This window comes from Pseudophryne corroboree, chromosome 1, assembly GCF_028390025.1.
Source record: "Pseudophryne corroboree isolate aPseCor3 chromosome 1, aPseCor3.hap2, whole genome shotgun sequence".
NCBI lineage: Eukaryota > Metazoa > Chordata > Amphibia > Anura > Myobatrachidae > Pseudophryne > Pseudophryne corroboree.
The window spans coordinates 318,958,564-318,978,887 of NC_086444.1; the positions used below are offsets into that span (position 1 = coordinate 318,958,564).

The 20,324-nt window shown below is 47.0% G+C and overlaps 1 protein-coding gene and 1 pseudogene across 13 annotated transcripts in view; one reads left to right on the top strand and one right to left on the bottom strand.

The window, feature by feature from the left end:
* NCOR2 (nuclear receptor corepressor 2) overlaps nucleotides 1–20,324 on the bottom strand; it is a 713,121-nt gene that overhangs the window by 255,947 nt on the left and 436,850 nt on the right. The window lies entirely within an intron of this gene.
* On the top strand, nucleotides 12,207–12,325 carry LOC134943185 (5S ribosomal RNA; annotated as a pseudogene).

A 20,324-nucleotide genomic window follows, 5' to 3' on the forward strand; every position in this document is an offset into this window, starting at 1 on the left:
ACACACCGGGCATATAGGGGACAGACCCTCAGTAAAGTCTGTCAGGGAGACACAGATGGAGTTTGCCAGCTCACAACTAAGCGCTCAATCCCGGTTCTGAAACCCTTATATAATGCCTCAGACCTGTAGCGCTTTTATAATTAACTTATATTGCACCAAATCAACTGTGCCCCCCCCCCTGTTTTTCACTCTGTTATGTGTACAGTAGTGTGAGGAAGGACCAGCGTCTCTACAGCTCTGTGGAGAGAAAATGGCGTGGATGAGAGCCATGAGGGCTAAGCCACGCCCCCTTAATGGCGCGCTTTAGCCCTGCTATTTTTCATTATATTTATAGTGGTGGGGGTCAGGATTTAGTGCCCAGGCAGGCACTCTTACCACTCTTTTCCAGTCACATATGAGGATTTATATGCTGCCCAGGGCGCGGGCGCCCCCCCCCCCCTACAGTGCTACTGTGTGTGGGAGCATGGCGCGCAGTGCGATCGCTGTGCGGTACCACTGAAGTCTTCTATTCTTCTTCTACTCACCTGTCTTCTGACTTCTGGCTCTGCAAGGGGGGTGACGACGGGCTCTGGGAATGAACCGCTAGGCGTACCTGGTGTTCCAAACCCTCAGGAGCTAATGGTGTCCTGTAGCCAAAGAAGCAGAGCCTTTAAACTCACTAGAAGTAGGTCTGACTTCTCTCCCCTAAGTCCCATGAAGCAGGGAGACTGTTGCCAAAGTCTTTTCAGAGAAACTCAGTAGAGCTCTTCAGAGTGCATCCAGTCTGCCTGGGCACAGATCTAAACTGGAGTCTGAAGGAGGGGCATAGAGGGAGGAGCCAGGTCACACCATTTGAAAGTCTTAAAGTGCCCATGTCTCCTGCGGATCCCGTCTATACCCCATGGTTCTTGAAGTAACCCCAGCATCCTCTAGGACGTATGAGAAAGTGGGGAAGTGTGTCTGTAATCCCAAACTAATATTGGAAACCATTATAAGGGTTGGGTACGCATTACTGCCGCTGGGTATCCCAGTGATCAGCATACAGACCACGGGATCCCGGTGGTGAAATGCCGGCGAGGACGAGTGGAACAAACCCGTTTCTGCGCTCGTTACAGGTTCTATTCTACCCACGAGTGGGAATAGTCCCTGCTACTCGGCATGCCGAATGTCAGGATTTAGAGGGGGGCGGGATGTAGCCATCGGTATTGTGACCGGCGCCCTCCTGGCATCTATTATAGAAGTCTATTAGTGGTCAGAATATAACTAATTGGTGTTATTAAATTGCGTCAAATGGCTGTTACATGCATTTTATTTTTATTGCTGAAAAATCATAGAAAGCTATTTTCTTCCAGCAAAATAAGTGCTGTCATTAAATTTGGGTTACATAAAAATTAGCATACGTATATATTTGGGTCATTTATGGGACTTTATTAAAAAAAAAAAAAAAAAATACCCACCAAGTCTAAAAACACTTTTCCCATACATAAAGCACCCTAATATACCTGTCTCATACCTTGTACCCCAATTTCCATCACCTAAGATTTTTTGACCCCAAAAATGACGTTTATCGGCTAATTAATAATTCAAAACTTTTAAGTGCCTAATTAGTCATGGGGAGTGGGGGTATTCCAGGGGTTCTGAACCAAATCCTAACATTTTCACTTTATAATAGGGATTTTACACTAATTATCATCAGCTCTACGATGGTGAAGAGAAATCCGCAATAAACCCGGTGGAGACTTATTGATGAGAACTTATCACCGCTAATAGGATACTGAATTATGACATTTGCTATCATTTATCGTGAAATCACAATATCGCAGGTAATAGGATACCCCCCAAAATCCTCAATATAGCCCTGCGTAATTATCAACTTCTACTGATATAAATTGACTTATGCCCCTTTTTACCAAAGGTCTCTAAAAATACACAGTATGTCAAGATATGTATTTTCATATCCATCCAAAACAGAACCTCTGCATTATTTGGCTATAAATCCATACTAGTATAGAGTTATGAGAAATACAGGGAGTTCAAAAAATCCATTTGCAGTGACTGTGCGCTAAGCAAGTCTCCTCGCAGAGAATGTATGCTCAGTAAAAGAGGACAACGTTGTTTTTAAGCACATTACTAACATGGTCTCGCTCGGGCTGCAGCGTTTCTGGTGGCTCTGATTTCCCATTGGCTTTGTCCCTCACTGGCCTCCAATGACTGTAGAGAAGGGGGTCGGTAAGATGCCGATCGCCATGACCCAGACAGGTAAGTATTCCACCCCCACCCCCCTACCCCTCTTTTACCGCAGTCCAACCCTAACATCCACCTTAGTGCCCAACCCTAACCCTACACCCTTTCCTCAGCCTATCCATAACCCTCCCACCTTAGTGCCTAAACCTAACCCCTACTTGGTGGTGCCTCACCCACCCTTCCAGGAGCCTAGCCCTAACACACGCTCCCTAAGCCTGCCCCCACCCCCACCCGGGTGGCAAGTAAACCCACCCCCCTTCCCGCACACCCTAACCCTCACAGCTATATTTACCTCAGGGATTCCGGAGTGGGGGTGTTGTCCTGTTCGAGATTCCAACTGCCAACAACCCAACAGCCAGTCTCTTGAACATATAACGTAGTGGAGATCTGCATCCACTTAATGAACTCCTTGTAGTACATTCTAAATACACACAGATGTAAGGAATACATACGATTTGCTGGCGGACGGGATGCCTGTTGTCAATATCCCGACAGTGGCATACTGTCCGCCAGAATGCCAGGAGCGGGGCGAGCGCTAAGGGTCCCCTTGCGGGCTCGTCGTGCTCCCAATGGATCTACTCCCACTCTATAGGTGTCGCAGACACTCACAAGTGAGAAAAGCCCTGTTGTGGCAGTATTCTGGCAGTCAGTATTGTCTGGAATTCGGCGTCGGTATCCTGAACGCCGGTATCACGACAGCCGGCATGCTAATCGCAACCTAATACAGGAATATACACAAGCAGCATTGTATTTCTATTTTAGGGTGCCGAACTAAAACTATATTTAAAGATTAGCCTTTGTAGTGTTGTCCAGTAGACTAAGATAGTTTGGTCAAGGCAAGTATAGAACATTGGTTCTAGGAAATGAACCAAAAATTAGCAGGCATATTTGTAAAAATAAGAATTTACTTACCGATAATTCTATTTCTCGGAGTCCGTAGTGGATGCTGGGGTTCCTGAAAGGACCATGGGGAATAGCGGCTCCGCAGGAGACAGGGCACAAAAAGTAAAGCTTTAGGATCAGGTGGTGTGCACTGGCTCCTCCCCCTATGACCCTCCTCCAAGCCAGTTAGGTACTGTGCCCGGACGAGCGTACACAATAAGGGAGGAATTTTGAATCCCGGGTAAGACTCATACCAGCCACACCAATCACACCGTACAACTTGTGATCTAAACCCAGTTAACAGTATGATAACAGCGGAGCCTCTGAAAAGATGGCTCACAACAATAATAACCCGATTTTTGTAACTATGTACAAGTATTGCAGATAATCCGCACTTGGGATGGGCGCCCAGCATCCACTACGGACTCCGAGAAATAGAATTATCGGTAAGTAAATTCTTATTTTCTCTATCGTCCTAGTGGATGCTGGGGTTCCTGAAAGGACCATGGGGATTATACCAAAGCTCCCAAACGGGCGGGAGAGTGCGGATGACTCTGCAGCACCGAATGAGAGAACTCCAGGTCCTCTTTTGCCAGGATATCAAATTTGTAGAATTTTACAAACGTGTTCTCCCCTGACCACGTAGCTGCTCGGCAGAGTTGTAATGCCGAGACCTCTCGGGCAGCCGCCCAAGATGAGCCCACCTTCCTTGTGGAATGGGCCTTAACCGATTTAGACTGTGGCAGGCCTGCCTCAGAATGTGCAAGTTGAATTGTGTTACAAATCCAACGAGCAATCGACTGCTTAGAAGCAGGCGCACCCAACTTGTTGGGTGCATACAGTATAAACAGCGAGTCAGATTTTCTGACTCCAGCTGTCCTGGAATATATTTTCAGGGCCCTGACAACTTCTAGCAACTTGGAGTCCTCCAAGTCCCTAGTAGGTGCAAGGCACCACAATAAGCTGGTTCAGGTGAAACACTGACACCACCTTAGGGAGAGAACTGGGGACGAGTCCGCAGCTCTGCCCTGTCCGAATGGACAAACAGATATGGGCTTTTTTGAGAAAAAACCACCAATTTGACACTCGCCTGGTCCAGGCCAGGGCCAAGAGCATGGTCACTTTTTATGTGAGATGCTGCAAATCCACATATTTGACTGGTTTTAAACCAATGTGATTTGAGAAATCCCAGAACTACGTTGAGATCCCACAGTGCCACTGGAGGCACAAAAAAGGGGTTTGTATATGCAATACTCCCTTGACAAACTTCTGGACTTCAGGAACTGAAGCCAATTCTTTCTGGAAGAAAATTTACAGGGCCGAATTTGAACCTTAATGGACCCCAATTTGAGGCCCATAGACACTCCTGTTTGCAGGAAATGCAGGAAACGACCGAGTTGAAATTTCTTTGTGGGGCCTTCCTGGCCTCACACCACGCAACAAATTTTCGCCACACGTGGTGATAATGTTGTGCGGTCACTTCCTTTCTGGCTTTGACCAGGGTAGGAATGACCTCTTCCGGAATGCCTTTTTTCCCTTAGGATCCGGCTTTCCATCGCCATGCCGACAAACGCAGCTGCGGTAAGTCTTGGAACAGACATGGTACTTGCTGAAGCAAGTCCCTTCTTAGCGGCAGAGGCCATAAGACCTCTGTAAGCATCTCTTGAAGTTCCGGGTACCAAGTCCTTCTTGGCCAATCCGGAGCCATGAGTATAGTTCTTACTCCTCTACGTCTTATAATTCTCAGCACCTTAGGTATGAGAAGCAGAGGAGGGAACACATACACCGACTGGTACACCCACGGTGTTACCAGAACGTCCACATCTATTGCCTGAGGGTCCCTTGACCTGGCGCAATACCTGTCCCGTTTTTTGTTCAGACGGGACGCCATCATGTCCACCTTTGGTATTTCCCAACGGTTTACAATCATGTGGAAAAAACTTCTCAATGAAGTTTCCACTCTCCCGGGTGGAGGTCGTGCTGAGGAAGTCTGCTTCCCAGTTTCCATTCCCGGGATGAAAAACTGCTGACAGTGTTATCACATGATTTTCCGCCCAGCGAAAAGTCCTTGCAGTTTCTGCCATTGCCCTCCTGCTTCTTGTGTCGCCCTGTCTGTTTACGTGGGCGACTGCCGTGATGTTTTTCCCACTGGATCAATACCGGCTGACCTTGAAGCAGAGGTCTTGCTAAGCTTAGAGCATTATAAATTTACCCTTAGCTCCAGTATATTTATGTGGAGAAAAGTCTCCATACTTGATCACACTCCCTGGAAATTTTTCCCTTGTGTGACTGCTCCCCAGCCTCTCAGGCTGGGCTCCGTGGTTACCAGCATCCAATCCTGAATGCCGAATCTGCGGCCCTCTAGAAGATGAGCACTCTATAACCACCACAGGAGAGACACCCTTGTCCTTGGATATTGGGTTATCCGCTGATGCATCTGAAGATGCGATCCGGACCATTTGTCCAGCAGATCCCACTGAAAAGTTCTTACGTGAAATCTGCCGAATGGAATTGCTTCGTAGGAAGCCACCATTTTTACCAGGACCCTTGTGCAATGATGCACTGTTTTTAGGAGGTTCCTGACTTGCTCGGATAACTCCCTGGCTTTCTCTTCCGGGAGAAACACCTTTTTCTGGACTGTGTCCAGAATCATCCCTAGGCACAGCAGACGTGTCGTCGGGATCAGCTGCGATTTTGGAATATTTAGAATCCACCCGTGCTGATTGTAGCAGTATCCGAGATAGTGCTACTCCGACCTCCAACTGTTCCCTGGACTATGCCCCTATCAGGAGATCGTCCAAGTAAGGGATAATTAAGACGCCTTTTCTTCGAAGAAGAATCATCAATTCGGCCATTACCTTGGTAAAGACCCCGGGGTGCCGTGGACAATCCAAACGGCAGCGTCTGAAACTGATAGTGACAGTTCTGCACCACGAACCTGAGGTACCCTTAGTGAGAAGGGCAAATTTGGGACATAGAGGTAAGCATCCCTGATGTCCCGGGACACTATATAGTCCCCTTCTTCCTGGTTCGTTATCACTGCTCTGAGTGACTTCATCTTAATTTGAACCTTTGTAAGTGTTCAAAAAAAAATTTTTTTTTTTTTTTTTTTTTTTTTTTTAGAATAAGTCTCACCTAGCCTTCTGGCTTCAGTACCACAATATAGTGTGGAATAATACCCCTTTTCTGTAGTAGGAGGGGTAATTTAATTGTCACCTGCTGGGAACACAGCTTGTGAATTTTTTCCCATACTACCTCCTTGTCGGAGGGAGACTTGGTAAAGCAGACTTCAGGAGCCTGCGAAGGGGAAACGTCTCGACATTCCCATCTGTACCCCCGGGATACTACATGTAGGATCCAGGGGTCCTGTACGGTCTCAGCGCCATGCTGAGAACTTGTCAGACGCGGTGGAACGCTTCTGTTCCTGGGAATAGGCTGCCTGTTGCAGTCTTCTTCCCTTTCCTCTATCCCTGGGCAGATATGATCTTATAGGGACGAGAGGACTGAGGCTGAAAAGACGGTGTCTTTTTCTGCAGAGATGTGACTTAGGGTAAAAAACGGTGGATTTTCCAGCAGTTGCCGTGACCACCAGGTCCGATGGACCGACCCCAAACAAGTCCTCTTCCTTTATACGGCCATACTGTGCCGTTTGGAATCTGCATCACCTGACCACTGTCGTGTCCATAACATCTTCTGGCAGTTATGGACATCGCGTTTATTCATGATGCCAGAGTGCAAATATCCCTCTGTGCATCTCGCATATATAGAAATGCTCTATAGTCAATAAAATACTGTCCCTGTCAAGGGTATCAATATTTTTAGTCAGGGAATCCGACCAAGCCACCCTAGCTCTGCACATCCAGGCTGAGGCGATCGCTGGCCGCAGTATAACACCAGTATGTGTGTATATACTTTTTATTATATTTTCCAGCCTTGTCAGCTGGTCCTTGAGGACGGCCCTATCTATAGACGGTACCGCCACTTGTTTTGATAAGCGTGTGAGCGCCTTATCCACCTTAAGGGGTGTTTCCCAACGCGCCCTAACTTCTGGCGGGAAAGGGTATACCGCCCATAATTTTCTATCGGGGGGAACCCACGCATCATCACACACTTTATTTAATTTATCTGATTCAGGAAAAACTATGGTAGTTTTTTCACATCCCACATAATACCCTCTTTTGTGGTACTTGTAGTATCAGAAATACGTAACACCTCCTTCATTGCCTTTAACGTGTGGCCCTAATAAGGAATACGTTTGTTTATTCACCGTCGACACTGGATTCAGTGTCCCTGTCTGTGTCTGTGTCGACCGACTTAAGTAAACGGGCGTTTTAAAAACCCTTGACGGTGTTTTTGAGACGTCTGGACCGTACTAATTGTTTGTCGGCCGTCTCATGTCGTCAACCGACCTTGCAGCGTGTTGACATTATCACGTAATTTCCTAAATAAGCCATCCATTCCGGTGTCGACTCCCTAGAGAGTGACATCACCATTACAGGCAATTGCTCCGCCTCCTCACCAACATCGTCCTCCTACCTGTCGACACACACGTACCGACACACAGCACACACACAGGGAATGCTCTGATAGAGGACAGGACCCACTAGCCCTTTGGAGAGACAGAGGGAGAGTTTGCCAGCACACACCAAAAACGCTATAATTATATAGGGACAACCTTATATAAGTGTTTTCCCTTATAGCATCTTAATATATATATAAGCATATCGCCAAATTAGTGCCCCCCCTCTCTGTTTTAACCCTGTTTCTGTAGTGCAGTGCAGGGGAGAGCCTGGGAGCCTTCCCTCCAGCCTTTCTGTGAGGGAAAATGGCGCTGTGTGCTGAGGAGATAGGCCCCGCCCCTTTTTCGGGCGGCCTCGTCTCCCGCTCTTAACGGATTCTGGCAGGGGTTAAATATCTCCATATAGCCTCCGGAGGCTATATGTGAGGTATTTTTAGCCAAAATAGGTATTCATTTGCCTCCCAGGGCGCCCCCCTCCCAGCGCCCTGCACCCTCAGTGACTGCCGTGTGAAGTGTGCTGAGAGGAAAATGGCGCACAGCTGCAGTGCTGTGCGCTACCTTTAGAAGACTGAGGAGTCTTCTGCCGCCGATTCTGGACCTCTTCTTACTTCAGCATCTGCAAGGGGGCCGGCGGCAAGGCTCCGGTGACCATCCAGGCTGTACCTGTGATCGTCCCTCTGGAGCTGATGTCCAGTAGCCAAGAAGCCAATCCATCCTGCACGCAGGTGAGTTCACTTCTTCTCCCCTAAGTCCCTCGTTGCAGTGATCCTGTTGCCAGCAGGACTCACTGTAAAATAAAAAACCTAAGCTAAACTTTCCTAAGCAGCTCTTTAGGAGAGCCACCTAGATTGCACCCTTCTCGGCCGGGCACAAAATCTAACTGGCTTGGAGGAGGGTCATAGGGGGAGGAGCCAGTGCACACCACCTGATCCTAAAGCTTTACTTTTTGTGCCCTGTCTCCTGCGGAGCCGCTATTCCCCATGGTCCTTTCAGGAACCCCAGCATCCACTAGGACGATAGAGAAATATTAAGATTAAATCATTTTACAACTTTTTTTTTTTTTTTTTTTTAATAGTCAGTTCAGCCACTAATTAAGTTATAGGGTGTGAATCGCTAAAGACTGGGTGGGAGCAGGTATTTTGGGATGTACAGTTAGCTGCCATTAGCAAGAGATGCAGTCATCATTACTTCATGCATGATTATTACAGTGATGAGTAAATCAGTTACTATTCATCTTGAAAAAGTGTTTTAAGTGGAAATATGATCCATGACAGGGCACTTCTGAGTGCATGAGGCAGAAAGCCACATGGTGTGTCATAAATCTAGCAACTGTATAGAATCACATTAAATTGACACACAAACATTCTAGAACCCAGATGAACTAGGTCAGTGGTTTCAAAATTCTGGGGTAAATGTATTATACCCTAACTTATCGTGTGGGTATAACGCCTCCTGCTTTGTCTCTTTACTCCCCTCCCACTCCGGCGATTGCTGTTATAGCACACAGCGCATCAGTCTAGTGCTGATGTGCTGTGTCTTTCCCCGGTCAGCTCTAGTGCGCATGTGCCAGATCTCGCTACTCTCGCAAGATCTCACATGCAGCCCGGAGCTGGTAGCACTGTCCCTGGCTGAAGTGTAATGGTAACGACACCTACACTTGCTGAAATGTGTAGCTGTCGGAATGGTCAGTGAAACGGAATGTTTATACATTGCCCGTGCTATATTGTAGATGGCAGCGTAGATATAGACAGGCGCACATAACGACCCATTATACGTCTACCCCTCTGTCCCCAAGAAACAGTAACAGTTCAAGTATTAATTATATCCATGCTTGGACACATGTGACTTAATCAGTACCTGAGTCAATGTGATTTAACCATCTGTGCTAAGCCATGGATATCTTTACAACCTGGATTGTTAGTGCTCCTTTAGGACAGAGGGGGTCATTCAGAGTTGATCGCTCACTAGCTGCTTTTTGCAGCCGTGCAAACGCATAGTCGCCGCCCACTGGGGGAGTGTATTTTAGCTTTGCAAGTGTGCGAACGCCTGTGCAGCCGAGCACTACAAAAACAGTTTGCAGTTTCTGAGTAGGTCTGAACTTACTCAGCCGCTGCGATCACTCCAGCCTGTCCGGTCCCGGAATGGACGTCAGACACCAGCTCTGCAAACGCTTGGACATGTCTGCGTTTTTCCAACCACTCCCTGAAAATGATCAGTTGACACCCATTAACACCTTCTTCCTGTCAATCTTCTTGCGATCGGCTGTGCGAATGGATTCTTCGTTGAATCCACTGCATAGCAACCATCCACTTTGTACCCGTACAACGCGCCTGCGCATTGCGGTGCACATGCATGCGCAGTAGTGACCTGATCGCTGTGCTGCAAAAACCAGCAGCGTACAATCAGGTTGGAATGACCCCCAGAGTTTGGGAACCACTGAACTTACAAAGAATTAAGGTTAAAAAAGGGTTGAGATTGCCTAAAGGATAAAATAAAAAAGGGGCAGACTAGATGGGCCAAGTGGTTCTTATCTGCCGTCAAATTCTATGTTTCTATGTAACTTGGTAAAAGAGACAAAACAATAATAGGTACACCAGCAAATTAAATACATAGACTGCACAGACAAAACTATACAAATGAATCACATATACCCCTTTCTAATTCCCAGTTCAGCAGCTTTTATTCACATGGGAAGAGGGTGTACTAAACATTTGGTTGCCTGTACACTAATGAAATGGTACCTTTTTTGTTCATTGCACAGTCGAGGGATTTGTACAAGGGATGCACAAAATTCCTATATAACTATTTGTTGAATGTTTCAACTCCATTTCCCAAGGTATAAATGTTTGATAATCAGATTGATTTCTGTCTGTAATTCTAGGGGATGCAGTCAAAATGCCGGCGGTCGGGATCCCAGCGTTCAGGATGCTGACGCCGGAATCCGGACAACTGGCATTTTGCCGAAGGCCAGCATACCGACATCTGCCTCTAATTCCCACTCGACTGGCATGTGCAAGCCACCAACCGAGCGGGAATAGAACCTGTGGCAAGAGCAGCGGGCCCCCACCGGTATTCCGGCTGACGAGATGCCGCTGTCGGTATACTGAAAGCCACCATTCCGTCAACCGGTATATCATACCGGACCCAGTTCTAGTGCCTGGAACAGATAACTGTCCATTGATCTAAACTTATACCCCTTCCACATTGCAAAAATAACCCGGTATCGACCCGGCAATACACGGGTCAGTGTGCGATGTGAAAGGGGCCTTGGAAAATTCCCGGGTCGCCTTACCCGGTAAAACAACCCGGTTAATAAGAAGGGTTATTCCCGGGATGAATACAGGGTCAGTGGCAGCGTAAATTGGTTCCCAGGATGATGCGAACTAGGACCCGTTTACTACATAAGGAGAGGCAGTGCGGAGATGATCTCACCTCCCAGCGCCGCCTCCGCCGGGTCGGGTAGCCAGTGCAGAGGCTCCAATGCCGGATCCCACCCAGGAAGGACCTGTTTCCAATTCCCGGCTGGGATTCTGCATTGGAGATGTGAAAGTGGTATAACAGGATATTAGTACTAGATCTTTAACCCTAAAGCCCCATACACACTAGACGAGAAAGTGAAAGATCTCGCTAAGAAGTGACGAAGCTCCAGCACATCGTTAATGACCCCCTCCCTAGTCTGAACATGTACAGACGAGGAATGTCCTCGTTAACGCTCCCTTCCCTGCCGCCACCAATATCACTGTCAGCGGGGATCGGATAGTGTGTAGTGTGTATAGGGCTTTACAGACAACAGATCCCTCTATCAATTCATTTGAATCTATATAATGCATTAACAATTGATATGTCTTATTTTTCTTGCGGGTGATAGTAAGGGTTTTCTTTGTAATCTTATATGCATTAATGTCCTAAAACTGCAGGAATACTTTTCCCCTGATGTCTCTTATATGCAATCTACATAATATGTGCAGCTATGCTGTAATATCATGAAAATCTCTCCCCTGATGATCTCATGCTAAGTTTCAAACGGGTGGTCTTCAGGTTAAATGTCGGGATCCCGGCGCACAGTATACCGGCGCCGGAATCCTGACACCCGGCATACCGACAGATTTTCTCCCTCGTGGGGGTCCACGACCCCCCTGGAGGGAGAATAAATAGCATGGCGAGCACAGCGAGCCCGCAAGGGGCTCATTTGCACTCGCCACGCTGTCGGTATGCCGGCGGTCGGGCTCCCAGCGCCGGTATGCTGATCGCCGGGAGCCCGGCATACCATACTACACCCGTTTCAAACAGCCACTTAACATAGAGCTGTGTAAATAATAAAAATATAAGCATTGGAAAGCTTGTCACTTACTGTATAGATATTTTGCTCCTTTACTCTTGTGTATCACTTCTTCTATATGGACTCTCACCAGCGATCCAGAGGATCGGTATTAGTATCATGGATACAGTGTTACGTAAGAATATACCTCTGCCTAACTCTGGCAGCAAAGCCACCATTTTGTTGTTGTAAACTACCTTTTCTATAACTCTTTGTACTAAGTGAACTCTCATCAGTGATCCAGGAGTTGTCGCCACGACAATCATCTACTATCATACCACACTGTAGGTGCCCGATACAGTCAGATCTCGGAAGTTAAGCCGTGCTAGGCCTGGTTAGTACTTGAATGGGAGACCACCTGGGAATACCAAGTGTAGTAGAAAAGATTTGAACCCTATACTCCGTGCCTAACACTGATAGCAGAATCACTACTTATCTTGTCTTAATCTTTACCAGGCACACACTGCACATTATATGTACAGTAATAAATAAACTTTATTTATACCAAGATCACCTAGTGTGCATAGGTATTCTTGGAGAGTCAATATATTTGACATTCCCATGAGTTCCCCACAATTGCCCATTTGTGGCATTTATTACATCTATTTGTCTGTAGGTCCAAACGGTCTTGGTCAAATACAATACAACCCAAGAGGTCTGTCTATGTAATCAATGAATGACCATTGGACCACAGACTAAAGGGTTTTAACTATAGTTTTGTTTGATTTTGAATACACCCAATTTTATTCAATACTAAATAAAGTGTATGTTTTAATCTTTTGCCAATTCTGACTTTTCTGTCAAACTGCTAGGAGTGCACCTCAAAATAAATAAATACATAAATAAAAAGTCTTCTTTCTCTCCTCATTGTGTGAATAGCCATACTAACTGACTTGGGGTGTACCACCAACTGGACAGGATTCCCCTGCGACTGTCTATTTTGGTTTCCTTAACGATCACCTTTAATTATCTACTGACTGGTGCGGAATCACTCAAGTTTTATTACAGAATATTAGAACATGAATGCGGTAGTCAAACTCAAAGTGTGACGCTAATTTGTAATAAAGTTTTTGACAGAATTTAAACTGCTTCCTCACCCAGGGAAGTATTATACTGTAGCTCTGCCACATCTCAGCAGGCATTTTATCTGCATTCCGTAGTTAGTGGCAACAACCAAGTGGGCTAAAGGACTTCTGATGTCAGGGGGAGGAGCTAGGCTGGCAGGATAGTTCTTTCACTATCCACGCCAACAACTACCTGCAGTAACCTGGTGGCGAGCAAAGCGAGCCACCGAAGGTACATTTCAGGTACTATGTTCGGCCATAGCCCCTCCCCCTGGTGACATCAGAGGTCCTTTCTCCAACTGTTTTAGCCATAACCCTTCTGAAACCAGGTCTATGAGACGTTTTGGGGGGGAAATGGTGAGTTGAGCAATGACACGTCACAATCACAGACACCGCAGTTTCTCATTATTCCACAACATACTACTGTGGTTAGTGGTGTTGCTGTAACAAAGTATTGAAGATATGAACCACATTTTTGTTTTCAAAAGTAAAACTTCATTTGAGTGAAGGAAAACCAGAATTACATGTAAAAAAAAAAAAAAAGGGGGTACCAAAATGGGATGCTGGCGGTCATGTGACCACTGCCAAAACCCCTGAAACTCCTCAGAAGACCAGCGCCGATGTGGATCTGCTTTCTTCATTACCGGACATTTAAGTTTCAATTACTTATGGCTTTCAAGCTTTAACAAGGACTAACAAAACACTTTCAGTTTTTTAATATATACATTAAAATGTATCTTATAATAAGAATTTACTTACCGATAATTCTATTTCTCGGAGTCCGTAGTGGATGCTGGGGTTCCTGAAAGGACCATGGGGAATAGCGGCTCCGCAGGAGACAGGGCACAAAAAGTAAAGCTTTAGGATCAGGTGGTGTGCACTGGCTCCTCCCCCTATGACCCTCCTCCAAGCCTCAGTTAGGATACTGTGCCCGGACGAGCGTACACAATAAGGAAGGATTTTGAATCCCGGGTAAGACTCATACCAGCCACACCAATCACACTGTACAACCTGTGATCTGAACCCAGTTAACAGTATGATAACAGCGGAGCCTCTGAAAAGATGGCTCACAACAATAATAACCCGATTTTTGTAACTATGTACAAGTATTGCAGATAATCCGCACTTGGGATGGGCGCCCAGCATCCACTACGGACTCCGAGAAATAGAATTATCGGTAAGTAAATTCTTATTTTCTCTTTCGTCCTAGTGGATGCTGGGGTTCCTGAAAGGACCATGGGGATTATACCAAAGCTCCCAAACGGGCGGGAGAGTGCGGATGACTCTGCAGCACCGAATGAGAGAACTCCAGGTCCTCCTTAGCCAGGGTATCAAATTTGTAGGATTTTACAAACGTGTTTGCCCCTGACTAAATAGCCGCTCGGCAAAGTTGTAAAGCCGAGACCCCTCGGGCAGCCGCCCAAGATGAGCCCACCTTCCTTGTGGAATGGGCATTTACATATTTTGGCTGTGGCAGGCCTGCCACAAAATGTGCAAGCTGAATTGTATTACACATCCAACTAGCAATAGTCTGCTTAGAAGCAAGAGCACCCAGTTTGTTGGGTGCATACAGGATAACAGCAAGTCAGTTTTCCTGACTCCAGCCGTCCTGGAACCTATATTTTCAGGGCCCTGACAACATCTAGCAACTTGGAGTCCTCCAAGTCCCTAGTAGGTGCAAGGCACCACAATAAGCTGGTTCAGGTGAAACACTGACACCACCTTAGGGAGAGAACTGGGGACGAGTCCGCAGCTCTGCCCTGTCCAAATGGACAAACAGATATGGGCTTTTTTGAGAAAAAAAACCACCAATTTGACACTCGCCTGGTCCAGGCCAGGTCCAAGAGCATGATCACTTTTCATGTGAGATGCTTCAAATCCACAGATTTGACTGGTTTTAAACCAATGTGATTTGAGGAATCCCAGAACTACGTTGAGATCCCACAGTGCCACTGGAGGCACAAAAGGGGGTTGTATATGCAATACTCCCTTGACAAACTTCTGGACTTCAGGAACTGAAGCCAATTCTTTCTGGAAGAAAAATCGACAGGGCCGAAATTTGAACCTTAATGGACCCCAATTTGAGGCCCATAGACACTCCTGTTTGCAGGAAATGCAGGAATCGACCGAGTTGAAATTTCTTCGTGGGGCCTTTCTGGCCTCGCACCACGCAACATATTTTTTCCACATGTGGTGATAATGTTGTGCGGTCACTTCCTTTCTGGCTTTGACCAGGGTAGGAATGACCTCTTCCGGAATGCCTTTTTCCCTTAGGATCCAGCGTTCCACCGCCATGCCGTCAAACGCAGCTGCGGTAAGTCTTGGAACAGACATGGTACTTGCTGAAACAAGTCCCTTCTTAGCGGCAGAGGCCATAAGTCCTCTGTGAGCATCTCTTGAAGTTCCGGGTACCAAGTCCTTCTTGGCCAATCCGGAGCCATGAGTATAGTTCTTACTCCTCTACGTCTTATAATTCTCAGTACCTTAGGTATGATAAGCAGAGGATGGAACACATACACCGACTGGTACACCCACGGTGTTACCAGAACGTCCACAGCTATTGCCTGAGGGTCTCTTAACCTGGCGCAATACCTGTCCCGTTTTTTGTTCAGACGGGACGCCATCATGTCCACCTTTGGTATTTCCCAACGGTTTACAATCATGTGGAAAACTTCCCGATGAAGTTTCCACTCTGCCGGGTGGAGGTCGTGCCTGCTGAGGAAGTCTGCTTCCCAGTTTCCATTCCCGGAATGAAACACTGCTGACAGTGCTATCACATGATTTTCCGCCCAGCGAAAAGTCCTTGCAGTTTTTGCTATTGCCCTCCTGCTTCTTGTGCCGCCCTGTCTATTTACGTGGGCGACTGCCGTGATGTTTTTCCCACTGGATCAATACCGGCTGACCTTGAAGCAGAGGTCTTGCTAAGCTTAGAGCATTATAAATTTAGCCTTAGCTCCAGTATATTTATGTGGAGAAAAGTCTCCAGACTTGATCACACTCCCTGGAAATTTTTTTTTTTTCCTTGTGTGACTGCTCCCCAGCCTCTCGGGCTGGCCTCCGTGGTCACCAGCATCCAATCCTGAATGCCGAATCTGCGGCCCTCTAGAAGATGAGCACTCTGTAACCACCACAGGAGAGACACCCTTGTCCTTGGATATAGGGTTATCCGCTGATGCATCTGAAGATGCGATCCGGACCATTTGTCCAGCAGATCCCACTGAAAAGTTCTTGCGTGAAATCTGCCGAATGGAATTGCTTCGTAGGAAGTCACCATTTTTACCAGGACCCTTGTGCAATGATGCACTGATTTTAGGAGGTTCCTGACTAGCTCGGATAACTCCCTGGCTTTCTCTTCCGGGAGAAAAACCTTTTTCTGGACTGTGTCCAGAATCATCCCTAAGCACAGGAGACTTGTCGTCGGGATCAGCTGCGATTTTGGAATATTTAGAATCCACCCGTGCTGTTGTAGCAGTATCCGAGATAGTGCTACTCCGACCTCCAACTGTTCCCTGGACTTTGCCCTTATCAGGAGATCGTCCAAGTAAGGGATAATTAAGACGCCTTTTCTTCGAAGAAGAATCATCATTTCGGCCATTACCTTGGTAAAGACCCGGGGTGCCGTGGACAATCCAAACGGCAGCGTCTGAAACTGATAGTGACAGTTCTGTACCACGAACCTGAGGTACCCTTAGTGAGAAGGGCAAATTTGGGACATGGAGGTAAGCATCCCTGATGTCTCGGGACACCATATAGTCCCCTTCTTCCTGGTTCGTTATCACTGCTCTGAGTGACTCCATCTTGATTTGAACCTTTGTAAGTGTTCAAATTTTTTTAGATTTAGAATAGGTCTCACCTAGCCTTCTGGCTTCAGTACCACAATATAGTGTGGAATAATACCCCTTTTCTTGTTGTAGGAGGGGTAATTTAATTATCACCTGCTGGGAATACAGCTTGTGAATTGTTTCCCATACTGCCTCCTTGTCGGAGGGAGACCTTGGTAAAGCAGACTTCAGGAGCCTGCGAAGGGGAAACGTCTCGACATTCCAATCTGTACCCCTGGGATACTACTTGTAGGATCCAGGGGTCCTGTACGGTCTCAGCGTCATGCTGAGAGCTTGTCAGAAGCGGTGGAATGCTTCTGTTCCTGGGAATGGGCTGCCTGCTGCAGTCTTCTTCCCTTTCCTCTATCCCTGGGCAGATATGACTCTTATAGGGACGAAAGGACTGAGGCTGAAAAGACGGTGTCTTTTTCTGCAGAGATGTGACTTAGGGTAACAAACGGTGGATTTTCCAGCAGTTGCCGTGGCCACCAGGTCCGATGGACCGACCCCAAATAACTCCTCTTCCTTTATACGGCAATACACCTTTGTGCCGTTTGGAATCTTAAATGCTCTATAGTCAATAAAATACTGTCCCTGTCAAGGGTATCAATATTTTTAGTCAGGGAATCCGACCAAGCCACCCCAGCTCTGCACATCCAGGCTGAGGCGATCGCTGGTCGCAGTATAACACCAGTATGTGTGTATATACTTTTTATGATATTTTCCAGCCTCCTGTCAGCTGGCTCCTTGAGGACGGCCCTATCTATAGACGGTACCGCCACTTGTTTTGATAAGCGTGTGAGCGCCATATCCACCCTAAGGGGTGTTTCCCAACGCGCCCTAACTTCTGGCGGGAAAGGGTATACCGCCAATAATTTTCTATCGGGGGGAACCCACGCATCATCACACACTTCATTTAATTTATCCGATTCAGGAAAAACTACGGTAGTTTTTTCACATCCCACATAATACCCTCCTTTGTGGTACTTGTAGTATCAGAAATATGTAACACCTCCTTCATTGCCCTTAACGTGTGGCCCTAATAAGGAATACATTTGTTTATTCACCGTCGACACTGGATTCAGTGTCCGTGTCTGTGTCTGTGTCGACCGACTAAAGTAAACGGGCGTTTTTAAAACCCCTGACGGTGTTTTTGAGACGTCTGGACCGGTACTAATTGTTTGTCGGCCGTCTCATGTCGTCAACCGACCTTGCAGCGTGTTGACATTATCACGTAATTCCCTAAATAAGCCATCCATTCCGGTGTCGACTCCCTAGAGAGTGACATCACCATTACAGGCAATTGCTCCGCCTCCTCACCAACATCGTCCTCATACATGTCGACACACACGTACCGACACACAGCACACACACAGGGAATGCTCTGATAGAGGACAGGACCCACTAGCCCTTTGGAGAGACAGAGGGAGAGTTTGCCAGCACACACCAAAAACGCTATAATTATATAGGGACAACCTTATATAAGTGTTTTCCCTTATAGCATCTTTTTTATATATTTCTAACGCCAAATTAGTGCCCCCCCTCTCTGTTTTAACCCTGTTTCTGTAGTGCAGTGCAGGGGAGAGCCTGGGAGCCTTCCCTCCAGCCTTTCTGTGAGGGAAAATGGCGCTGTGTGCTGAGGAGATAGGCCCCGCCCCTTTTTCGGCGGCCTCGTCTCCCGCTCTTTAACGGATTCTGGCAGGGGTTAAATATCTCCATATAGCCCCCGGAGGCTATATGTGAGGTATTTTTTTGCCAAAAAATAAGAATTTACTTACCGATAATTCTATTTCTCGTAGTCCGTAGTGGATGCTGGGGACTCCGTCAGGACCATGGGGGAACAGCGGGCTCCGCAGGAGACAGGGCACATCTAAAAAGCTTTTTAGGTCACATGGTGTGTACTGGCTCCTCCCCCTATGACCCTCCTCCAAGCCTCAGTTAGGTACTGTGCCCGGACGAGCGTACACAATAAGGGAGGATCTTGAATCCCGGGTAAGACTCATACCAGCCACACCAATCACACCGTACAACTTGTGATCTGAACCCAGTTAACAGTATGATAACAAAACGAAGTAGCCTCTGAAAGATGGCTCACAACAATAGTAATAACCCGATTTTTGTAACAATAACTATGTACAAGCATTGCAGACAATCCGCACTTGGGATGGGCGCCCAGCATCCACTACGGACTACGAGAAATAGAATTATCGGTAAGTAAATTCTTATTTTCTCTAACGTCCTAGTGGATGCTGGGGACTCCGTCAGGACCATGGGGATTATACCAAAGCTCCCAAACGGGCGGGAGAGTGCGGATGACTCTGCAGCACCGAATGAGAGAACTCCAGGTCCTCCTTAGCCAGAGTATCAAATTTGTAAAATTTTACAAACGTGTTCTCCCCTGACCACGTAGTTGCTCGGCAAAGTTGTAATGCCGAGACCCCTCGGGCAGCCGCCCAAGATGCGCCCACTTTCCTAGTGGAGTGGGCCTTTACAGATTTAGGCTGTGGCAGGCCTGCCACAGAATGTGCAAGTTGGATTGTGCTACAGATCCAACGTGCAATCGTCTGTTTAGACGCAGGAGCACCCATCTTGTTGGATGCATACAATATAAACAGCAAGTCAGACTTTCTGACTCCAGCCGTCCTAAACTATATATATATAAATATATTTTTAGGGTCCTGACAACGTCTAGTAACTTGGAGTCCTCCAAGTCCCTAGTAGCCGCAGGCACCATAATAGGTTGTTTCAGGTGAAAACCTGACACCCCCTTAGGAAGAAAACTGGAGACGAGTCCCAGTTCTGCCCTGTCCGAATGGAAAATTAAATATGGGCTTTTGTAAGACAAAGCCGCCCATTCTGACAATCGCCTGGCCGAGGCCAGGACCAACAGCATGGTCACTGTCCATGTGAGATATTTCAAATCCACAGATTTGAGCGGTTCAAACCAATATGATTTTAAGGAATCCCAACACTATGTTGAGATCCCACGGTGCCACTAAAGGCACAAAAAGGGGTGTATATGCAATACTCCCTTGACAATCTGGACTTCAGGAACTGAAGTCAATTCTTTCCGGAAGAAATTCTACAGGGCCGAAACTTTCGACCTAGTTGAATTTTCTTCGTGGGGCCTTCCTGGCCTCACCCACGCAACATATTTTCACCACATGTGGTGATGACGTTGTGCGGTCACCTCCTTCCTGGCTTTGACCAGGGTAGGTATGACCTCTTATGGAATGCCTTTTTCCTTCAGGATCCGGCATTCAACCGCCATGCCGTCAAACGCAGCCGCGGTAAGTCTTGGAATAGACATGGTACCTGCTGAAGCAAGTCCCTTCTTAGCTCCCCAGGCCCTTAGTCCTCTGTGAGCATCTCTTGAAGTTCCGGGTACCAAGTCCCTCTTGGCCAATCCGGAGTCACGAGTATAGTTCATACTCCTCTATGTCTTATAATTCTCAATACCTTGGTTATGAGAAGCAGAGGAGGGAACACATACACCG